Source organism: Anopheles merus, unplaced genomic scaffold (assembly GCF_017562075.2).
Source record: "Anopheles merus strain MAF unplaced genomic scaffold, AmerM5.1 LNR4000238, whole genome shotgun sequence".
Lineage (NCBI taxonomy): Eukaryota > Metazoa > Arthropoda > Insecta > Diptera > Culicidae > Anopheles > Anopheles merus.
In genome coordinates, this window is record NW_024427818.1 from 40,662 (window position 1) to 59,958 (window position 19,297).

Consider the following 19,297-nt stretch of genomic DNA (forward strand, 5'->3'; position numbering starts at 1 on the left):
GTCACCAGCACAGACACACGCACACGGCACATGCTAACAATTGCAACCATTGCATGCACAATGCTACACATGAGTGCGTCTGCTCACAGCTTCATTTAAATGGGTTGATGTTTGAGCGAGTTTTTGAAACCTCATTGCTCACATTTTTGTCATGGCGCAGATAATTAACAAAACATATAAAAAAATGTTTATTTCTTAAAACTTTATATGATATAAAATGTTGAATGATAGATGCTATGCAGTGCTCTAGTTCTATAATGATTTATTTATTATATTTTTCTAATAATTTTTTACATAATAATAGAAAATAGTCGTTTCATGGTGCTGAATTTACTATAAAAAAATGCCAAACAATTTCACAGTAGTTGACAACAAAATTCAAATTTTAAACTATGTGATTCCAATTTTGCCACTAATGGATCTAGTATGCCCATAATTTTATCATGTTTGACTATCTTAGAGCTCTTCGACTACATTGGTGCCTTAGAGACACGCTGTCATAAATTTAAAAAGTGGGGTAACCTTAGGCGACAACTAATAAATTAGGAACAAATTAACTACTATCCAATCAACCATGTTACACGGTGTTGCAGAGAACTTGAAACAAAATAATTTATAGGAAAATGCTCAAACATGTCAAGAATTAAATACATCTTACTCATTCAAACATTAAATTTACACTTTTTAAATCCTGAATTCTTTCTGTGCTGCTTAAAAATGTACAGTATTCGGTACTAAAAATGCATGTTACTTGTGTTACATATGTCATTTTTATCACTGAACCCTCTGAAAAAACACAAATATCTCTTCCATCCGACAAAACTGGGATGATTTGTTTAAAATAAAAGAGGTTTGTTTATAAAAATTGGATACGATATCAAACCAAAATGCAATGAAAATTTTATAACAAAATAAGATAACTAGCGGATTTTGTGACAATAATGTTTGTTTATTTAATTAATTCATTTAATTTATTTAATTAATTTAACTTATTTAATACGTTAAAAAAGTAAAATAAATAAATCCGCCATGCAAGATTCTTTCATGATCTAAACTAAACTAAGTCGGAGCTTTCGTCTGAGACGTCTGAGAGGGCATTCCAATGAATAGGTAAAGTGTGCCTAATTTATTATAGATTAATCGATTTTTCTCGATCTAACTCACTTATTTTTGTCCCGAAGGCATCTATTTTTGACAGCTTGTCACAATTTTTGCCTCAAAGGCATCTGTTTTTGACAGTGCGCATCAATTTTTGTCTCTAGGGCTTTATTTACTAAATTTAACCGAATTGCTGATACCATGTATTCCGAAATTATTGAAATTAATTTAAGTTGTGAATAATGTCTTTGATAAAATTTAAATTTCATAATCGTTTTGCCTATTTTGGAAGTTTTAATGGAGTGAAAAAATTGACATGTGTTTTCAGGTGTAAAATACCTGCTCCAATACCTAGTTAAATTATCATGAATTCTACAAGAGTCAAAAATTGACAATACACAGACAATCATCAAAAGGTGCGTTTGAATCAAACATTTATGCGCATTGTAAAAAATTTATGGATTTGTGGTAAAAATTGATGCGCATTGTAAAAAATTGATGCCTTAGAGCCAAAATTAGGTGGCAACGACTGTAGTATTTTTAAAAATTAATGATTTTTTTTGTGGGGTTAGTTGAAAAAAACTATTTTTTCACTGAAAAACCTATTTCAAAAAAGTTACAATTTGAAGCGTGGATGTGCCACTATTTTTCATAGGCGCGGGCTGTCAAAACTTGTTGTAGCGTGCAGCGATATGGTGTGCAGTTTCCGCCCCGAAAAAAGCTGGCCAGTAGCTAAGATATTGCAGTATAGTTGGTAGCCAAAAAGGATAAACTGAAGGCTCAAGACATGTAGCAACACATACACTATTGCTAGGTAGAAATTTCCAATTATCCAATCTTGTTTCGAACGAGTGGCACTCTTGCCCCGTAGGTCAAAAACAATCACGTCTTTTTCGGCGCTTCAAAAACAGTTCTTTGCACTTTTATCCACTGAAACTCAGAAACAAGTGAGAAAATAGGTGTGAAATGGCTATTTTATTTAAATTGCCTTTTCATAAACAGGTTTTAGTGAGTTATAATATGCAATGCTTAAGGTGGCACACTTGCCCCACATTTCACTACAGCAAAGTATCCTCAAACATTCAGGGATGTTTTGCAGAACAATTTCAATGCAAGCGGACCATGTTTGGCGCGCGAGCACTAATGCACATTTACCATCCTCATGCTAATCACTGGCTTTTTTCCCCTCCGATTGCTTTCCGTACATTCACTACGGCTGCACTTTCTTGCTTGCTGTCAGCAGCGAGATGCATTCACCACCCACCTTCACTGCTCCTCTAGCTCCTCCCACACCACACGATTGCATTTCAATAATTTCACTTTTCTCCCGCGCGTCTAACAACGGCCGAGGGACGCCGGGACCGAACCGATCGCACACACCAAGCAGCACCCAGTGCATTAGATGCATCGACCATGCACCAGTGCACCTGTGTGTTCGATGCGGTGCACTTGCACCACACCGACAGCTTACAACATATTCAGACACAGCGACGGGAAGGGGTGGCGAGTGGCAATAGAAAAGGGAAAACGGACGGTGGTGGTGGTGGTTGTGGTCGACTTTGGAGGCCGATTTCCATATCGATGTGGCCCGGCTCGCTGTACGCAGAACTTGATTAACATTCCAAAACCACAACATTACGGCAAAAATGCCACCCCACTCCGTCCACCGGGGTTTTTGGTGCGGACATGGCCCGATGGTCAGTCCGGTTTTTCTTTCGCCCTGGACCGTTCCGTTAAGCGGAACTTTCGCATCGGTTTCGGAGTGTATTGGTATGTCTGTGTGTATGTGTGTGTGTACCTGTGCAAGCACGCGGTGCAATTCGATCCGTTTCGGTCCGGCCCAGAGTGGTGTCTGCCGGGCAGTCTGTGGCCGCACACCGTTCGAATAAGATTTCCGCGGGCCCGCGTACGCATTTCGGTGTGCGTTTGTGCTTTGTTTTGTTTTCTTTCCCCGTTTGATTGCCATTTACCAAAGCGTGAATGAATCGTGCTGCACAGGGTAACAGGGGAAGAAGCGCAAAAGATTGGCGCGACTAATGGTAATCGGCGCGCAAGTGACCATCGCGCGCGCAAAGTGTTTCCACGGGAAGAAGCGCCCGAGTCGCGACCGTCGCGAAAGTGTTCATTTCCCTTTGTTGCGTGGTGTGATTGTGTATCGCTGGGTGATGAGATAGTGTGTGCCGAAACAAATCCGATTAACTCAACTCCCGTGGTAGCTGCTAGCGCTAGTGCTACAGTGTCAATGCTCCAATATCCTCCGGGTATGGTCACCGAAATTGGGTGCCAAAGCTCGGTGGCGTCACCAGCTCGGTGAGATGTTCCCAGTGCTGCTGCTGCCAGTCGAAAAGGTTCGTCTGCTTAAGAGAGCATACTATTAGACTACTACAGCAGGGGTCAGTCCCGAAGGTCTCGCACACGCATTCCAACATTCCAAAAGTATCATCGCAACTTCTGATGAGCTTTTCCTGCAGCACTCGAGCATCGAAACCAATTATCACCCCAAATAGCCGGATCCAATTAGTGTCCACGCGCGCGACCGCATACTCACACACACACACACACTGTAGGCCATCTATTCCAGTACCACTGACGTCGAGCGCCGAGGTCAAGTTTGCACCCCAAATCACCCAAATGCCTTCCCCAACGGCACGCGGCTTAACGTTTGCCTTCAACTTTTTCCAGAACGCGGGTCGCGTGTGCGTGCCGCGCATGTGACCCGGGATAAAGATGCAGTGCGGCGCGGATCTAACGCACTGTGCTGGGGTGTCCCCCACACCAAACAAATGGAGCCGAATCGATGAACGTGCCCATCCATAATGGCACGTACGCGTCTGTGGCCTCGGTGACAAAACTCACTGTCCGAAAAAACAACAACAAAAGTTTAGTCTAGGGAGGAGATAGTAACTTTTCGGATAAGTGACAGTATATGGTCTCTCCCGTGAGCATTACATTAGGCTTAAGGGGGTGATGAACAAAGGGTTTGAAGGAAGAAGGAAAAAGAATGTAAACATTACATACACGAGTGTTTTCGGACGGTGATAAGTGCGCGAGAATGTCGGGCAAGAATTTGAGGCCTTTTTTGGTGTTTTTGGCCAAAAAGTGTTTGTTTTAGTTTACAAATATTTGTTGTTTGTGGGACCACAGCCATACAATGAACATTCATTCGTTGGAATGAATTTGTGCACGATTATTGTCTCATGGTCTAGGAAAGATGCTTTTAATATCGTTTGGCTACAATTCTATTGTTTAACAAACAAAAATAGCATATTTGGAGTTGTTGATGGGGTCGTCCATAAACTACGTCACGTTAAACAGGTATAATAGTTGTTAATTGTTTGCATGGGATGGTCATTTATGATGAGATTATGGGGTCAATTATGTGACTCGAGTGTTTGAGGAAAAGTATGAAATACACATACAAAATGCTGACTTTCTATTATGATCCGTGTTAGACAACTCGATTTGTCTATGCTTAGATATATCTAACTGAACGATGGCCATTTGCATTACATGACTCAAGCGGAGACCTCAAGCGGTTTTTTATCTAGTAGCATTCCCTCAGGTTAAAGCTATGGAAAACGTTTTGTTTTACCGTTTTACTTCTAACTGAAAGTTTTAAACCATACGAATCGCATGTTATTACATTCAGAATAATTTTCCATTTATTTAAATTAATAATTTACTGTAAGATGTGTAGAAATGACAAAATACACAGAAATTAGACAAACACACTACTTTGCAGTGCCACTTTAAATGACATCGCCAAAACATTTAAATAATACACAATTATAACATTGTACGATGTAAACGCAGGAAGTGTTTCGCATTGCAGTTTGTTTTGACAAACAAAGCCATTTTGGATCTTTTTGGCAGCAATGTCTCGAGTCTACGAAACGCGCCTCTAACATGCTTGTATAATACCGATTTTGTTTCCATTCGTATACAGCGGGTTTGTTTGACACTGTTCCGTTTGTATCAGATAATTGGCACTTATATTTGATATCAGACAGTACAAGTGACAGTTTTCCCTGTTGAAACCATGCTGCAACCTGGGATCTTGATGCGTAGTACAGTAGCCAAGTCATATGACCTAACGACATGATGGGTTCAAATGTGAACTGGCTCGAATCTTTCAGCGAATAATACCCCACTCCAATTGTTACACTAAATATGAAGAATCATGTGAAGATGAAGACGAAAACGAAGAAAAAAGAGTAGACAAGAACAAGAAGAAAGAAGAATATAATAGTTAGTTACTGTAGTACTAAATAGTAGTAGTAGCAATTAATAGTACTGGTTTTCCCCGAGCTACGCGAATTTTTATTTTGACAGTTTATATGTTGAATCGGTACAATTTTCTCCAACAATTAATAGATTAAATTCTTAAAAATTATTTTGATTTGTGCTTAAAGTTTAATATCGCTGGAAAGATGAAAACAACAATTTTTTTCCCATGAAATCTATCAAATAAATATTAAGCGCACAAAGGTTCCAAATTTGTTCTAAAAATTATATTTATCACCTATACTTTAACTAAAAAGATTAATATTCGAAATACGCGAAAATCTTAGTTACGCGAATGTCTCCGGAACGCATTATTCGCTTAATTCGGGGGAAAACTGTAGTAGTAGTAGTAGTACTAGTAGTAGTTGTTGTTGTTGTTTCAGTTGAAGAAATAAAATATAAAAAAGGCTGTGCTTTCATATTGAAAAGGATTCCTTAATTTACTTTGTTCTTATCAAAAAACAAAGGCCTCACAAAGTTCTGCAACGTATACAGTCACGTATGTAATTCAAACCTTTCTGAAGATAGGGTAAGGAATTAAACCAATGCTAACATTCACTGTCACATGTTGGCATATATTTTACAAAACTTTTACGAATCTCATTTGGAATTGTGTAGCCAAACGCCTGAAAACTTTCATGATTTGACAGAAGTTAAAGGTTCGTTGCTGGATTAGTGTTTTGATCGCAACCAGGGTGTTTCAATATAAAGCTCGGTTACGTGATTGATGGATAACCCCTAGTTTGTTCGGTGTTTTGGTTATTCTATGAATTTAGTGTGTACACTATGATGTTGATTTGATGTAATTCCTAAAGCTGGACAATGTATGTTTGATCTGAACCTTAACGCGTGATGCGCTATTCCTCAAACCTAAAACATTAGCTGATATACCCTATTTGTGATTACCGAGAGCTGATCATGCTAATGCAATAACACAACATTTATTCGCCGAAACAGTTCCTCAGTACACACGTGAACCGCACACCGCCTCTATTGGTGCTGTGTGAACGAACAAAACGTAAACATTAATACCCCCGAAGCTACCTCACACGTGTAGCATCAACATTCCACCCAAAGGCAAAATTACTGATACACCATCGGACCGCCACACGAAGTGCTAATTACATTAGAGGGCCCCAAACATTTGCAACATTATTCGTAGCATCCAGGGCTCTCCAATGATGCCGTCCTTTCGTCCCCCCAGCCCCTGCAGCCATCAAAACAACACACGCGCTTTCTGCAGAATGTGCACCGCACATTTTTCTTTGGTAGCAAGAGCAAGAAACAAAAGCGCACCATCATGTACCCCATGCAGCCTGGCCCCACAAAACGGTGGAATGCATTGGAGAAGATGCATACCATGCAGCGCAGTGCAATTAATGGCCCACTCGGTGTTGCCTCCTTTCGGTGTGCTTTGCTCCCTCCGTGCCAGTGGGCTCGTGCCCACACCAGGTTGGAAATTATTATTTCGCCCCAGCAGCATCGCTTTCAAACGTGCACTTACGTGCACCTCTGTCCATTCCCTCGGGATCTGCCTACCCTGTCCTTTTCCGTCTCCCAATCCCTCTCTAATCTTCGCGCGCGCGCGCGCGCTCGTGTACAGACACATTCAGTAGCACACGTTGCAAAAGGACGGAAGCCAGCACACTGGCACTACTGGCGGCGACGGCTACACTTGAGCATCAAACATTCCGGAAAACACATCAATTAGCCGCATCAAAAGAAAGCATCCGGCTCGACTGGCAACCAATCTAGCGTTTAACGCACCCGCGGGAAGCGCACACACACGCACAGCGATGCAAAGATGCTTGGAGCACAAGCGGCGGAAAGGCATGCTCGCGGAGCACACAATTCCCCGTCTAATTGCAACAGATCGGTGATGGTTTGGCGCCGGGTCTTCCCTCTCCAGTGGTGCTGGTCGATCGACAATAATGGCCATTTGTATGTAGCCGAAACAATTCGCTTCCTAATTATCAATTAAACTACTCCCGTTGCCTGCTGTCGAGTGGGCGAACGGGCGAGACCTTGAGCAGCACGCCGTGTTTATGATGTGTTGCTGTTGCTGATGGGGGTTGTCCTAACAGTGCTCACTCGTTTTGGGGTGGACGCCATCTAGTGGACGGTAGCATTTAAAGCACTTCGAAACATGGTTCAGGCCCACACACAATCACTACGCAGTCAGTGCAGAAGTCGACAGGAAAGGTGCGTAACAAAACACTCATCGACAGCTCCAGTGTTAAATCGCATCAGTTCACGAACCATTAGACCTTTGCGCTTTAGCCGGTACGGTGGGCAGAAAAAAACCCTCTTAGGGAATGTCTGCTACAATCCAACCTACGATAAGCATAATTCTGTACAGTTGTAGTAGACCCCTCTCCAAAGTGATCCCTAGCGTGGCTGCTGAGCTGGGCAAAGGTTGGACGCTCGTCCCCGAACGATGTTTTGTTAGTGAAAGCTAATGAACCGGACCGAATTTTCACTCCACCCCGTTTTTTTTTAGGAGGGGAGAGGTAGAAAACTAAAACCAAACCTGAGTTCGATTGAATGTTACACAAAAGGGCAGAACAATAACAATACTCTGGTACTCGTCTCACCCAAAATGTGCATTCGTTGGCGGCCAAATGTCCCTCCCACACGAATTCCCCAACTGCCAAACCGGTGCATTTCGGGCGCAGACATCGGACGCCGGACCGGAAAAGGTTAGATCCGGTTCGACCGTTGTTTCTAACCAGGTCTACCGTTCTACAAAAACGCGTTACCTCTCTGGCTCTCTGTCGATCACTCTCCGAAATGCTGGCGGTGACGGTGGCTCGTTTTGTCAGCAGTTTCCGGTTTTTAACCTCTGCTCACAGACACATTTTGCGAGGCGGGAGCCACGGCTGCCATTTGGAGTTGTTTTTTGCTCCAAAGAGATGATGATGAAGCGGGAAGGGGACGCTGATGATGTACAATTCGATTCGGTACGGTGGACACCAAAAGTATAACGCGAGCCTTCGCTTGATGGCACACAGCCGATAGAGCGACTGGTCGATGGGTCTTTTTTCCAAACAACCAGCACATTCCATCGGTGTTTCGATCGGACGTAAACGCGTGACGCGTTGTAATAACACAGTGAGTAGACCCCCAAAAAAAACAAGAACTCATACGCATAGAATGCAAAACGTGCTGACTTTCCCGAAGCCGTCCGGGGGTGTGTTGTGTTTTCCGTAGCCGCACATCCGCTGTACGTTGATTCGGTGAGCTAGAAAAAAAAAGCGTTGATGGTGAGTTGCAATCGTTTCACCACCCTGAGGGGCACCACTGAAGCCGAGCAAAAAGGCCGGTTGGCCTTCCCTTTCTGTATGGGTGGAAATGCATTTTGATGGCCCTTTTCTGCTGCGATTGAGAATGCTTTTGTTCTTGCCTGGGCTGTACGCCTGTACGTGGTATTGAGTTTCTACGTCCTTTACATACCGTGAAAGTAAAAGGGCAACCATGTTACGGGAAGTGGTAAGAGATTTTGCAATAAAGTTGTGATTTAATTGAAGCTTTCAAGGCTTGCTAGTACCCACCAAGTAGAATAAGAGTTGCGTTTAGTGGTGCTTTCAATTCTTCACGCTCTAAGCTTTTCCACGGAAGTTGGAACATCTTGCTGGTTAAGCAATTAATGACCTGAGTTTTTTTTTGTTTTTTTTTTTTTTTAGATTAGAAGGGTTGTGGTTAGGAAACACATGATCGGAAACGACTTAATTTACATTAAATATTTTTGAACGCTTCGTGTAGTTCCACCCTGACAAGTAGCCCAAAGTAGCTCCACATGTTCAGTGTAGTTTCACTCAATCTTCAATGTAAGTCTCATTTAGCTCCACAAACCTCTTATAGCTCATTTAATGTAGTTCAATATTGCTCTCAATTATTTCTTCAATAAGCAATTATTAATTCAATAAGCACTCAAATTATTACATTATCAAGATTTCAAACCAAATAATTGAATAATGATATCAAGCAATACGATTGGTGATATTGTTGTTTTTATGTAATGATGTCATCCAAGCAACGTAAAAATTATTGAATTACTATTATTAATACTAATTGTAATAGTAGTACGGTAGTCAGATCTCAGTTAAAGCGCATGAAGGTAACTACATTAATTTTTTGGATAAAAAATTGATTGCTATGGTGGTAGCTTTGAACAGGCAAAATGATCGTATTTATGGAGCATCTCTTGATATACCAACATTTAACGGCTTAATGGTATAAAAGCAGTCAAACGATGTCAAAATTCATCATCTGAGTAGATTTGGGGAGCTATATCGATCAAAGAGGATTTGCCATTGTTTTTCATTAGTGCGCTAAAATACTTTTGGTAAAAGGCAGTTTTTGCTTCCAACAGGGTTCAGCTTCAAATCATAAAGCTCCGACAAAGTTGTGCTTGCGGCTTGCAGTGGCTTTGAAAAGCGTTTACGTGCGTAATTTTACTACTATTTTTTCAAGATGTTGTAGACATCGATTCGGCAGATAAATAGTATCTGGTTATAATTTTATGACTTACAAAATTCTATCATTTTTACATTGTCACTATATACTTCTCTCCACAAAATTTAGCCGGTGAAAGATGCATGTAAAGATATTATTAAAAAAAATCATTGAATCGAGACTTTATTGTATTTTGAATGAACCTGTCCAAAAAGTGTACCGTAGAGTACACTTCTCGAACCATAAAGTTCAATTCCCGTAAGAAAAAATCCCAAAAGTGTTCCAAAATTATCAGAACTTCTGAAAACCGCAATAATGATTAGTCCATCAATCCATATTTTGTTAATCGAGGGTGGACAAGTACGACGGAATGAAATTTCGTACTATATGTTGTTCAGTAACTTTTTATACGAATAGTTTCTTCCTATAGAATATAATCTTTAAAAATCAGACAAATCCTTTCGCGGGCCAGATTTAATGTTGCTGTGGGCCGCATTTGACCCGCGGGCCGGACTTTGCCGACCGCTGCTCTAATGTATCACAGTTTACCTCGAAGCAGTTCCTCACGCTTGAAATATTCATTTCAACCAGCACAGCTACGAATATAGCTCCACACGTTCCTTATAGCTCCTTTAGTTTAGTTCGATGAAGATCAAACAGCTTCATACTCTCAACATAGCTCGTTCAATATTGCTCTAGGTGTTTTACATGCTCAATGTTGCTTTTTAAATGTAAATCAACACTGCCCACGTCAGGTAACTCATTTTTACTCAAAACAGCTCCAATTTAGCTCATTTAATGTATCGCAATGCTACTCGTAGCTCAATACACATCAAAATAACTCTCCAACGTTAAAGTACCTTTTTGAATTTAATTCAATGTAGTTCTACCCCTTTATAATTCCTTTATTGTGGCTCAATGTAGCTTAATCTACAGCTTTTCGTGCTCTATTTTAGTGTAGCTCAATGTGGTACTTCACTTTATGTGTTGCTCCATATCCTTTTTGTGTACTAAATGTACTAAAAATAGCTCTAGATTTACATGTGAATCGACATGTTACAACAAGCTCCGTTTCCTCAACTTAGCTCTACTCGTTTCTTGTCGTGTTGCACGGCATTATCTATTTTCGTTAGTACCTAATGACAACACAACTCTGTTGGTAGATTTAATATTTTTTGCAAATTTGTATTACTTTTCTTATATACTTTGTAGAGTACTGAGCCTCATGTAGGTATAGAAGTACAGCTTAGAACTCATACTTTGAAGAGGACGTCCTGTAATATATTCGACGTAATGCTTCAGCAAACAACACGACACACAATGCTGCACATCGATCTATCCACACAAAAGTTTACAATGTCTTATACTTGTAACACAAAACCCCCCTTTCAAGTACCATCTAATTATGGGCTATTAAATGTGCTGTGCTACCGATCAAATGCTCCACAAAAAAACCCCGATTAAGGTGAAACAAATAGGTCTTTTAGCATTGAGCAATTCAAACCTGGCATAGAATAGCTACCTCATTCCAAGCTAGTGCAATTTAGATTGCATTGCAACCGTTTTCACCAAGTAAGCCAACGCAAACAAAACCGAACGCAACCGAACTGGCCCATCGATCCATCCATCGGGTGTTGTTGTCGTCCGGATCCGGTCCGTCCACATTTCACCCGCTGCGACCTAAATCATAATTAAACCCAGCATCTCGAATAAAATCAATCGCCTAATTGCACTTAACGTATCCTACTCGGTTTGTGCTGGCGTACAGACGTCGGACGCAACCGATCCGGCGGCGTTGAACATCCATCGTCCAGCAACGGGAGCCATAAATCGAAACCGTGTGTGTGCTCGTGACCGCGCGCGTTCCAATCCACCTGGTCTGGCGCGGCGGGAGGGAAATAATAATTATTCTATTCTTGGCAATCAGCCAAAAACCGGTCCTCCCTTCCTTGCGATGCGATGCCGGGAGCTGGCAGCAGCTGAACCCAGCGGGATGTCGCACCCCGCAACAGATCGTTAACAGATTTTACTTTCCGTGTTCGCTTTATCACGGCAAGTTCCTCCCAGGGTGCGTGATACTATTTTGACAGGATCATTAACCTTGGGTGTGAGTGTGTGTGTGTGCCATGCACACTCTGTTACGCATCCAGCGGGAACATTTCCCTACTGGAGCCCGAAAGATCCTCGCAGCTGGGACAGAAATTTGTCATCCGATCGTTTTTCGTGGTACGATCGTCCGGCTGGCTCATTCTAAGCGCACAATGTTGAACGGGAACGAAGGTATAGAATGCTCCCGTCGTTCGTTGTCTCTACCCCCTCTTTCTCCGGGCAATGATTTATTGGAACGCATCGAGTTCCATCCTACAGCTTCCTACGGCAGCCCTCCCATATAAGGCAGATGGCAGGAGAGGAGGGTATACCGCTAACGGTGCTTTCGGTTGACCAGCCCGTCAAATGCGTTTCTAGGAATCTGGTATCTGGGGTCTGAGAGCTCTCGTTTTGCGGCACGATCGAGCAGATCAAGCTATCAGGTTCCTTATCCATCAAGCCTGCCTGCACCTATTAGCTCTAAATAGGAGGGACGGCATATGAGTACGAGATGTTGTTCTTCAGCGTGATCCATTTCACCAACCGGTAAGGTCCACATGACCAACTCTCGCGGCTGTTGTGTGGTGGTCGGGGGAACAGTTATACCTTGAGCTACATTTATGGCTGGGCAATGATCTAATTGCGAATGGGAATTGTCATGATCCTTTAAGCGGCAAGCGAGATGGGTCACGAGCGACGAAACTTGTATTGAAAGGAGCTGATCGTCCATGTAAGTTATTCGCACTAGCTCTACCAAAAGCAGGCATTGAACTGGGGGAGGTTTTAAATTCAACAAGTTGTTCATCATTTTTGAATGGGGAATTGTATGGTTTTCCATTGTTTTGTATTTTCAAAGAAGTTTATGAGTTTTATAGATTTTTTATGCTTAAATCGTTAGTTATTCAGTTCTTCCACTTTTCCATTCTTTAGCTCGTGAATTCATTTGTTTAGCTGTATCGTGTTTGTTTAATTATTTAGTTCTGTATATACTTAGTTCTTTCGATTTCCTCTTCTTCAATTCTTCAGTTTTTCAGCTCTTTTCTTATTTAGTTCTTTCGTTCTGCTGTTATTTATAAGCATTTGTTGTATGGATTATTAGATCATTGGTTCTTTAATTCGTAATACATATCTTTTAACTTCTTGTCATAGCTTTTAATTCTTAAAATCTTTAGTCCGTCAGTTCAGAAAATCCTTAGTTCTTCCAATTTCCAATTTTTTACTTCATCAGTTTTTTTAGGTCTTTCATCCTTTAGTTCATCAATTCCTTCGTTCTGCAGTTATTTAGAGCATTCGTGTTATAAACTTCTAGATAATTGTTTCATTTTATCTTCTTTTCTACGCCGTCAGTTCAGCAATCGCTGTGTTGTGATGTTGATTAGTACATCATTTGATTACTTAATACATGGCTTTAGTTTTTTACTTATTTTGTCAAGTTTGTTTTATATCTTTTCGTTATCTAGTTCTTTACGTTTAAAGTTATTGAGGCCATTAATTATTGTGTTCGTTAGTTCTGTTCTTGAGCCCTTGGTTAGTTAATTTTGTTAGTTTCCTTTCCATATCAATGTGTCAAGCATTGCTGCATGTGTATATTACCCAAATAGCCAGCCCGAACTCCATAGCTGATTTGGGGAAGTTTAACGAGAAATCGTTCCGATGTCATACTTTGTGGGTGATTAAGAGATGAAACGGTGCTTTGTCGAGCCATAAAGCAATTTAACAAGCACACGGTACTCTTTGGAACTTTGCGGCTTATTAGTACTATGTGTAAGGTTGACGATGGAACTTTAAGGCTTGTTAAGAACGTGTACCGAACTTAGCGGAGCTTTATAGCTTTTTAATGCATGACATCGGTACAAGGTGGCTCTTGTGTGTGAAAGTGTCAAAGATAGACGCCGTCTCGTGGTTTTGTGCACCAGTTAGATTAGTTATTTGAAGTAGCAATATTAACGGAAGAGATTTTAAGTGTTAATTGTAACAAGCTGCTTAGGTGCTATGTAGACTTCTACCGATTCTGAGCTAATTGATACTCATAAGATATTCGAAACTAATCCATCAAACCCATCGAACTGGAACTCAATTGTTTTTATGGGAGTTTGATGTATTCGCTACTGAAGTTTGTACAGTTCAGACAAAAGGTTTTGAATATTGCTCCAAAAACTCACCTGTTTCAAATCGTTCATCTCATCTCAACTCTTCATCGTTTGCTCATTAAAAAAAGATTACAGCAAAGGAAGAAAAAAAAATCATTGTCCTTGAAAGCCATCCTGTGTGCCAGCCATATTGATCTCACGTTACTCTGCGGCTCCGGTACCCGGTTTTTGCCAGTGCTCCCCCCTTTCTGCCAAAGAACAGTAACAGTTTGCAATTGCTCACAGCTCCTTTATTGGAACCATAATCAACCCTTACCCGCTGCAGGATTGCAACCTCCCTTGCCCATATGCTGCCAGTATGTTTTCATTGTTGCATGAGTTCTCAATTTACTTCCCATTCTGTGACTCCCCGTGCCACACCACCGTAAGGCAGGGAAAAGGGCACGAAATACGATCGTCTTCAGGTCGCCCCGTTCCAAAACCCGGCGAAATAAAATAAAGCGAAACATTTTTCCGCATGTCTGGGCGCATTAGGAACTCGACACCTTACAATGCAGTCGGGCCGCACGCCACCAGTCGTCGTCGTCGTCGTCGTCGTTCCTGCGCGAATGCAGTCACCCATTTCGACGTCCACCGTTTAGCTGCGTCGGCCTCACTCCAATGTATCGACAGCAAAAAGAGCCTTCCCCGGCACCTAGTCTGCCAAATGGCGCCCCGGGAATATAGAGTTACAACAACACACAAACACCCAGCATCCATCTGCATGCGCCAATAATCTTCCCGATCATTAAATGCATCATTGCCGTTGCGGGCTGGTTCAAGGTCCGCGTGCCGAGACCGATGATGCAGCACAAGCCGTTTGCTGCAGTTTGCCGTTCGCGCGGACGTCTTTGTGCAGTCGCGCGCACAAACAATATCACCCTATGCCCGCCCTGGGGGAGAATCCGGATTTTTCACTGTTCCACCGTTTTTTCCCCATTCTTCTTACACCACTGGTGAGCCGTTTTGTAGAGCTGCATCGAAACCCTGGGCAGAGCTTTAAATCACAAATCGACAATGATTGCCCCACGGCAGGACGGCTGGAATGGCTCGTGAGCATAAAGCACACAATGTGATGCCGCGCGGGTGGGAGAGAGGGTTTTTTTTATCGACACAATAGAGCTTTTATCTCATCCCGGAAGGGAATCCAGCGGCGGCTGCGAAACAAAACTGGGATCGTTTGCTTTGCTGCCATGTGTTTTGATGCTGGAATGTGCATACGTGAATGCAAAAATGCCACCATTGTTTTTTTGCTTACAATTCCTGTTCAATACGCCCTTTTTATTATACTGTTGTGTGGACCATTTCATGTTTATTACTATCTTTTTTGGGATTGCTTTACAGTTTTGAAAAGAAAATGATTCACTTGTCTGATTAAAATTATTGTCAAATGTTAGTGAGAAAGTGAGCTTTTCATTATTTATATCATAAGCGCAAAAGTTCATCATTTCTGATGTTGTAATTCTTGAGTTACTGCAGTCTTTAGCTCTTTATTTATTCAGTGCGTATGGTTCTTTAAATCTTTTTTAGTTCTTTATTTCTTTACTATTTTAGTTATTTCGTTCTGTAGTCCTTTTTATCCTTTTTAAAATTCTTTACTTCTTTACTTCTTTACTTCTTTACTTCTTTACTTCTTTACTTCTTTACTTCTTTACTTCTTTACTTCTTTATTTCTTTACTTCTTTACTTCTTTACTTCTTTACTTCTTTACTCTTTACTTCTTTACTTCTTTACTTCTTTACTTCTTTACTTCTTTACTTCCTTACTTCCTTACTTCCTTACTTCCTTACTTCCTTACTTCCTTACTTCTTTACTTCTTTACTTCTTTACTTCTTTACTTCTTTACTTCTTTACTTCTTTACTTCTTTACTTCTTTACTTCTTTACTTCTTTACTTCTTGGTAAAAAAAAACGTTTTACCAAATATAAATACCATAAAGAAATGTAACAAATCTCTTTTCTGTTTTCACTTTTTCCCGCTCCCCAGTGTTCACATGGGGCCGCAAGATGGGCAAAAAGTTCGATCTACTTCGTCGTGGCAGCGACGCCCACAAGCTGGCCGTCCCCGGTAGCGTTGCGCTTGTCACCGTAGCCCCACCGGTAGTGCCACCGCCGGCCACCAGCTCCACCTTCTCCATGTCGCCGATCAGTGCGACCGCCACATCGATCGCCTCCTCGTCGGAACCGTGCATCAGTACGATCTGTGGCGCCGATCAGGAGAGTGGCCGGAAGGGAAAATCCACCGTCCCGCTAAAAGCATACCAAAGTCATCGTTCCGCGAACGGTGGTCCAGCTTCGAATGGGCACGACCCGCTGGTCAAGCTCAACTCGGAACGATCGTCCGGTACGTTCCGAAATTTCTTCTACCGCATGGGTTCGACCGGTATGCTTAACCACAAGTCGAACCAATATCAGAAGCAACAATTCTTGCAGCAGCAACAAACTCAACAGCAGGCCCAACACTCCCAACAACCACATCAACTGCTGCATCACATGTCGCTGGCCCAAACGCAGGCCGACCTGAGCAAAATGGAACACCAACAGATGCTGTACCGGAGTAGTTCGACGAGTCAGCTCAATACGTCTTCCTACGTGAAGTGTGATGATCCTACCGACGGTGTCAATCTAGCAAATGGACACACGAAATCATCCGTCGGAAGTTCGTCCTCTTCCTCACAGCTCCATCTCACGGGGTTGCGTGGCGAACAGACAAACGGAGCGGCTGGTAATGGTGGATCCAACTCCGAGACGTCCTCCGCTTCCCCATCCAGCTCGACAGCAACCAAATCTTCCAGCTGTGACGACATTGCACGTGTCGGTCAGCAGACAACCCCACCGGAAGGTTCGCTTTCCAAAAAGAATCACTTCCCGTACGCGTTCCTGCGCTCCAAGCTTTCGGTACTGCCGGAAGAGAACGGTGGCTCGGTAATCAACTACAGCCGTATCAAGGAGAACCTGCTCCGTACCGGGAACCGTGGTTCAATCGTTAGTCTTCGCTCGGATCTCGACAGTGTTCCATCACCGATTCGCAGCTCAACATCTCTGGCGAGAGTGGTAGCGATGTGTTTCTGCCCTCCGCGACCGATAGCAAATCGATCGGTGCAAACAGTGACGTTGGCATCATGTCACGCAACAATTCCATCAAAACGCTCACCGACACGGAGCACAGCTTTGTGCTGAACTATCAGCGGCTGAGCAGCTGTTTGAGCAGTAACGAGTCAGGGTATGATAGTGATGGCCGGCACGCAGAGGATAAGATCGATGATGCAAGCAATACGTCGCTGAGCAGTAGCGTTAGCTTGTCTCACCATCATCACCAGCGCAGCAACAGCAGCTGTCGGGAGCGTCCTTTAATGGAGGTGATGCGTATGTGGATGCGATCCGCTCGAAGGACCAATCGTACGTGTTCGGTAGCCGGAGACGGCTGTCATCCTCCTCGTCGTCGATCGTTTCCGGCGTTGCGGCTACCAATGGTGGCTTCGATTGCGGTACGATCCGGCGTCGGTTCCGGCAGATCAAGCTGGTGAAGCAGCAGGGAGACGACACGATCGGCATCGAGCTGACGCCGCAACGATCGGGCTGGATGAGGGCGAGTGCGAGACGCGCTATCTGGTCACCGAGATCGATCCGGAAGGGATTGCTTACAAGTGAGTTATTGCGTGCGATCATTAAATTCCGATTACATGACTTTTAATATGCAATTGAAGCCAGTAGAATACCAAAGCCTTTAAACAAAAAGAACTTGAGTCAGGAGGACGAGTTAAATCTTTAACTCACTCTTTAAGAGTTTAAGAGTTGAGAATCATGACAAACTACTGTAGAGTGAGTTTCAACTCAGCAAGGTTCAACTCTCATAAGAGTTATTTTAGTTTTTTAGTTATTGGTGATCGCTCTGAGTGTTCGCGAAAGAGTTCTTCAACTCAACAGTGATATAATTCACTGTGAGCGAGTTGTTAGTAACTGCAAATAACTAAATCACCTAGCAGCTTATTTATCTTCTTTTTTAGAATTATTTAGTTGTGGATGCTAACTACTGATTGGCACAATGAGTTAATTTCTTGATTCAACTCTCGATAGATTTATTCAGCTCCTAAATGAATTAATTCGTTTAAGAGAGGATAAACTCTCTAAAGAGTTACTTAAATTACGAATGAATCAATTCACCGTGGGTCAGCTACTGGTCGTTCAGCGCCAACTTACAAGAGAGTTAATTCGCTGTGTGTGTGAGCTACTGAGCACTTAATCACTCACCGAGGTTTCACTCTCAAAGAGTTGCTCGATTGATTTAAACAAGCGAAGTCAAACTCATTTGACCCTGCGGGCCAAAATGCTACTAAAAAGAATGTCACAGGCCACAACCTACTTTTTACATGTGATTCTATGATACAAAGCAGTTCCTTTCATTTCATATTGGGATAATAGTTACGCTACAACAGTGAAACGTTTGGTGCAAAATTAAGTTTATTAAATTTAAGAAACATTTCACTAGAGGATGTTTGCAGGAAATTATTTTCAATTGGCCATAAGCCTCTGATATTTTCAAAATGTGTGGCAATGGCCATAGAAATCCCCTTTTATTATGACGACTAAATTCAGCTATTTGCTCACCTGCAGTCTAGTCTAGTCACTGCTGCCTCAGGGAAAGTTTGAAATCAAGTTTGTAGCATCCTATCAAAAGTAACTCGTGCTTTGTGCTGACAGTCTCGATTTCAACTAATTTATAAACGTTTTGCAGAAGCAGGTATAATGTTCTAAGCAGCAACCGTGTCGAAAGAATCTGATACTTTCCCCAAAACAATACCCTGATTGGTTGCTTAAAATTAAAAGAAAAATTAATTTTTGAAATTTACGATTTTTGATGAGTTTGAAGCTAAAACGTAAACGGATTTTAAGAGATAAAAAAGTTTTTAATAATTTTGTAACCATGCCACTAAACAAAAACATGTGTTCCGGAGTTCACTGCTCAATTTCAGCAAAATACACATTTTGGTTTTTGTTCTATAACTCGAACAGTTTTTTGAGTTTTTATCTTTTTTGATAGAGCAAAACACCGATAAGGTTTTCTGAAGATAGATGGTCTTATAATTAGTTCAGGTGTCGTAGAAATTCAAAATAAATGATGGCTCAAGCGGTCCCGGGCCACACCCAAAGACTTCAACCGACTCAACAGTTTGATATCTCTGATTAAAATGGATATTGGTTCGTTACTCATGAATGGTTTAATTCGTTGTTGGTGAGTTACTG

The 19,297-nt window shown here is 42.0% G+C and overlaps 1 pseudogene; it reads left to right on the top strand.

The window, feature by feature from the left end:
* Nucleotides 1-17,758, top strand: part of LOC121601948 — a 38,376-nt pseudogene extending 20,618 nt beyond the window's left edge.
* Nucleotides 17,759-19,297: the final 1,539 nt, after the last annotated feature.